This window comes from Arvicola amphibius, chromosome 3, assembly GCF_903992535.2.
Source record: "Arvicola amphibius chromosome 3, mArvAmp1.2, whole genome shotgun sequence".
Lineage (NCBI taxonomy): Eukaryota > Metazoa > Chordata > Mammalia > Rodentia > Cricetidae > Arvicola > Arvicola amphibius.
Window position 1 is genome coordinate 152,491,897 of NC_052049.1, and position 6,000 is coordinate 152,497,896.

Here is a 6,000-nt window from a genome sequence, read left to right on the forward strand (position 1 = left end):
TTGTCTCTGCACTCAGTTTTCTCATATTCATTTGGTCTAGGATGTTGATGGCATCTATCATTATTTCAATTTGCTTATGTTAATTTTATCTTAAAATTTTATATTTTAATTTTAAATTGATTCTATCAGTCCCTGTTAAAATTTTGAATTATTTGTTGGCCTTTTCCTAAATATTATAATTTTCCTTATAACAGTGTCTTAAAATCTTCATCACGCACTGGTCACATGTTGGGTGCTCTTAGACACTTAGTTTGGTCATTAAGAAAGGTAATGTCATGGTGTTCAGAGTACATGCTTGGCAAGTGTTCTGATCTTGATATGGAAGGGATAGTCCAGTCTTATTGAGCATGTTGGATTGTGTCTGCACTTGTACTTATTCTAAACAAGCTGTTTGGTTTGTGTATCTTCTTCTCTCTCTACCTTTAGTTCCTTCTGCTGTCACTGAATGAAATGATACCACTACTGACATGTTACTCTTTCAACACTAAAAAATGGCACAAACCCAGGTTTGTTCTAAATCCACAGTTAGGTTGTGGTACAGAATGACTCAGAGAGTACCTAGAAGTAGAGTCTATGCCTCCAAATCTCTTCTTGTAATGCAGGGATCTGTCTGTCTCTAGATTTCCCAATCTATTAAGTGAGATACTGGAATGACATTGCACCCTATACTGATTACTTTGAGCTGCTTGTTGCTGAAATCAACTCATGCCCCCTGCCAAATTCAACCTGTCACGTGTGATGCTTAACTGAATGAATATGATAGATTATCTATGTATGTTTCCACATGGCAATGGGGTTGTTCCTGAGGCTCCATATAGAAAGATGGAGGTTGGTTTGACGTGTCCAGCATTAGCATAACCAGCATGCGAATATTGTTGCTCATTGGTTTCCAAAGTTAGAGTAGTGTTGGTGAATGTTTCTTGTTTGTTTGATTTGCCACAATGCTGATGCGAAGCTGGGTCATGCCTGAGTCTCATGACTGCAAGGTCCTGGAGTGCTTATATTTGGGTAGAAATAGACTCATAGTATTTGATAGGGATTATAAGCAAAAATAATGTGAGCCTGTCTTCATAATGATACATGTTTTTGCTTGATGCTGGTGCCAGTGTAGAGACTCCATCTACAGATGCTGTCCTGATGATAGTCGTGCTGCCTGAGGTTAAGGAATGTTTTGGGGACAGTAATTTGGTCTCAAAACTGACACTAAAGTTGATCCTAGCATAGCTGGTGCAATCTCAGGAAGGGGGTGGTTCCTCAAGATTTTTTTTTAACGCATCCAATGTTGCAGGTAGAAATTCAAGTGTATCTACTGATAATATATGCAAGTTTCATTATGCCACATCAGGTCTAGAGTGTCTATGAGCTATTCTGTAGATAAAAGACCCCTTTTTATGCTGGATGCCTGGTCTTACCACAACAGTTCTGGCTCTCAGTTCTAAGATAAAGTACACAACAGCTTTGTGAAACACTCCCAGTCAGAGGAATCTTGTCTTCTGTGTTCTGCCCAAGCCTGGGAAGACAGGTGAGGGAGGAATGTGAGCAGCTAGCTGCATAATGCAGTTCCAATATCTGTTGGGGAGTGTTGCCCCGGAAACTCCAATTGTAGGCGCATACCTTCTCTGCAACAGGCAGTCTAGGTTTCAAGAATAAGCAGTGGGCTTCATTCCATCGCCTTTTCATAAGCAGTTTTCACCCTTCAGCATCCTGAGGTTGAAGAGGAGCAATCCTTTCTCTCCTGCCTTCTGTAATGCTTTTCATGGTACCATGAGGCACTGCATTCTCTTACTTGGTCCCCTTAGCTTTAGCAAAGAAATTTGGTGACTGCTTCATATGAAACAAATATGACCATGATAACTTTGCTATGAGCACAATAGTTTTCATTTTTAGTATTCTAGGCATGTATATTTTCTCTTGCTTAGATTTTATCTGCATGGCATGTATACATCATTACTGTACTATAGAGAAGAAAATAAATGTAACAGGCACAGTTCTGTTTAATTTTCAACTTTACATACAAATTAAGTCAGTTTAAAATATTTAATGTAGTTTTAAATGATAAATTCTTCCAGAAATATTCATTTAAATGTTTCGGTGACTAGCTATATGGTGGTAGTATGCTATTTATGTCATCTAAACAGGAACTTTTTTTATTATAAAAGTAGCATTTCTTAGAGCAATGGTTCTCAACCTTTGTGTTGTTGTGAGCCTTTAATACAATTCCTCACTTTGTAGTGATGCCCAACAATAAAATTATTTTGTTGCTACTCCATAACTGTAATTCTGCTATTGTTATAAATCATAATGTAAATATCTGATATGCAATCCCTGTGGAACTGACAACCCACAGGTTGAGTACCACTGACAGAGAAATGCCCAATTGAACAGAATTCACTATAAAGGGAGAATAGATGCTAAAGACAAAGTTCTCATGTGTTTGGCTAATCGATATATCCATCTAGCCCAACTTCCTCTTAGCATGTTTAGGTATGTCTAGCATCCCTTTCACCTGCTACTATCAGTATTACCCCTCTGAAGGCATAAGTCACAAAACAATCCCACACCAGTTTGGAATTATGATTAATAAAAGGGTTACTTATTTAAGGGGAAACACTTATGGATCACTGTCCTAGACAACAGCCCTCGGCACCACCAGGAACAGAGTCTAGCACTTGGAAGCAGAAGAAAGAAGCAAGAAACCAATAGCAGGGCTACTGCTGCTTTTTAAAGCAAAACCATGCCCAAATGTGCTGGTATTTTAAAGGCTATTGGCTGAAGAAGAGGAAGGAGCTCTAGCAGCACCCTTCCCTTTAAGTTTACAGATAGAGTAATGCAATCATTTCCTAGCTTTAGGTTAATTTAGTAACTTATAGGGAGTCTTAATAGGATAAATCTGAGCCTATAGGAAAACAAGCACCTATCTAAGAAAATCCTACAATGTGTTCCAAGATAGATTCTGCTCTTCTAGCCTAGAAATATTATTGCTTTCTCTCTGTGTAGCCTTTTGTAAGTTCTATGGAACAATATTGTACTGTATTGCTTTAAATGCTATAAATAAATTAAAAGGAAATGTGAAGTTTAAAGTGACACTGACTAATGTGTTTCTATATAATAATCTTATCTTGCTATAGTGACTTTTCCTTAGTGAGAGAAATTTAATATGAATACATTTATCTTTCAAGTTTATAGAAACTGCCACACTGTACATGCTGCCAGAATTTTGCCATATGAAATATTTAACTTGCTAAAACATCTTTTTAATGTATAATTTCAGTACTAAACAAGTAAAAATACACTAACCTGAATATTATAATCTAACAACCTCACAAAAGACCATGGTAGTAGATCCCTGTTTGAGTCATTGTGTCTCTACATGAGGACTGAGAGGTCACTCAGTTTCATAACCAAATAAAAGCAGAAAGCATCATGTGTTAAGCAGAAAGAAAATATGTGTTAAGCAACTATTATGAATGCACCTATTCTTCTTTAAGGAGTTATTGCTTAATTTTCCTATTTTATAGTACAGTTCTTAGAGTCTGAAAGGACAAGACAATCCCACCCATGCTCTTACTGTTATTATAGGCGAGTCATTAAACATTTCTATTGCTTACAGATAGGATTGGTATAATCACATTGAGTATAGTTTGCTGGTAGAAATAATATGTTAATTGCCTAGCCAAATTATCTGCTGTAGAACAAGGGCTGATAATAATCAAAGCAATAATAACCACTATACTTAGACTCACAATTATGGTTTGTTTACCAGAGGATGCCATGCAGATAAGTTTTAAATCAAATCAATTTCATTTTACTTTTCTACTTCATTATGTTTTTCCTTTTCATTAACTTGCAAAAATATTTTTATAATATATATGTAATAAATATATTACATTGTAGGCATTATTTTAGCATGCTATCACAATCATTGCTGTATGTTAAAGTAGCAGGGAATGGTAATAGTATATATGGAATAAATGCTAGATGTTTCTTATAATCAATTTATCTTCAAATTTCTAGTAACTGGACCTGTATCAATTAAGTCCTTGATCCTAATCCCTTTTCCCTCTCAGCATCTACTGATAGTCATCTCTCATGCACAGAATTGTATCCTAACTGTACTTCTGTGGAGAGCAGTCACTCTCCACCTAATTACATTTGGGAATATGGGCCATTAAGAAGTAGTTTTATTAAATGAGGCCAAAGTAGTCCTCTGATTCAATGAGCCTGTGTTCTCATAAGAGACACAGACATAGGAAAGGACACACTGGGAGTTCAATAGTCTCCAAGCCAGGAAGAGGTGATCCAGCAGAAGCCAGCTTTTTAAACTGTGAAAAATTCATTTGCATTATTTAAGTGGACATTCTATTCCATGTGTTTATGGCACCTAGAAGAAACTAATACACACTGTGTTTTTCATTCAGGTTAACATTCACCATCAACCATAGCAATCCTTTTAAGGTAACTCTTGAACTTCATTATCTTTTATCTGCCTCACTGGACTTGAAGGAGAAATACAAAACCCATCTAGGGTTTTTATCATCTGCTGATCATCTTCAGATTGAATTTAACTAGAGAAAATGACACACACCTGGCATTCATAGTCACACTAGTCAAATAAACTTAGGAGCTTCACATCAATGAAATCATCTACCATCTTCACAATCTTGTCTTTCTGTAGTTGTTTCCTTGTCTTTGGGGGCCCACCACCCAGCTCCCAAATAAATACATTGAGACTTATTCTTACTTATGAACTCCCAGCCTTAGCTTGGCTTGTTTCTAGCTAGTTTTTCTAAAGTAAATTATCCTGTTTTTCTTTTTAACTATGTTTAGCCTCTGAACTTTTTAACCTATCTTTATTCTATATATCTTTCTTTCCGTTTTATTCCATGGCTGACTGTGTGGCTGAATGGCTGGCCCCTGGTGTCCTCCTCTCCTTCTCATTTTTTATACTCCTTGCTCTCTTCCATTGATTTTTCTTCCTGTTTATTATCTCTGTCTGCCAGCCCTGCCTATTTCTCTTTCTTGCCTAGCTATTGATTGTTGAGTTTTTTATTAGACTAATCAGGAGTTTTACTCAGGCAAACTAACACAGCTCTACAGAGTTAATCTAACGCAACATAAAAGAATGCAGCATATCTTTGCATATCATTAAACAACTATTCCACAGCATAAACAAAGGTACCACATCTTCAAATAATATTTCACAACAACTCTCCTCCTCTTCCCAGTGTTGCTCTGTTCTTCTCTTTGATCTCTTCTGTTCTTTCAATATTCACATTAATTTTCCTGCTCTCAACAGTGATTTGCAAGAAACAACAGGAGCCTTCTACCTTCAGATGTGTTCAACCGAGAATTCTGCTTCCTTTGTGAATATGCAAATGGTGCAGCTCCTCCTCTTGGATGCTTATCTCTCTCCTCCTAAACATCTCTTAGCAGTCCTCCTTCTACCAGAACTGTACACATCTGCTCTATGCAATTTAAATGTGATAGCCTCTTGGTACAAGACTCCAGTGCTACCTTGTTGATAGAAGTTTCTGTCCTGCCTGGTCCCATAGTCATTCAATTCCAAGTAAACACACAGAGGCTTATATTAATTATAAATTATTTGGCCTATTAGCTCAGGCTTATTATTAACTAACTCTTAAAACTTAAACTAACCCATAATCCTGGTCTATGTTTAGTCACGTGTCTTGTTACCTTTTCTCAGTGAGGCATTCTCATTTTTCTTCCTCTGTGTCTGGCTGCTGACTGACTGTCTTTTCTCTTTCTATAATTCTCCTAGTCTGGTTTTCCTACCTATACTTCCTGCCTGGCTACTAGCCAATTAGTGTTTTATTAAACTAATACAAGTAACAAATCTTTACAGGGTACCAGAGCATTATCCCACAGCACTACCTTTACTTTCTGTCTTAGAAAACATTTCTGGACATTGCGTTGCCTTCCAACTATGATCTGTTTTTACTTATTCTAGACATAATTTTAATTCCATTTTCCTAAAAACAT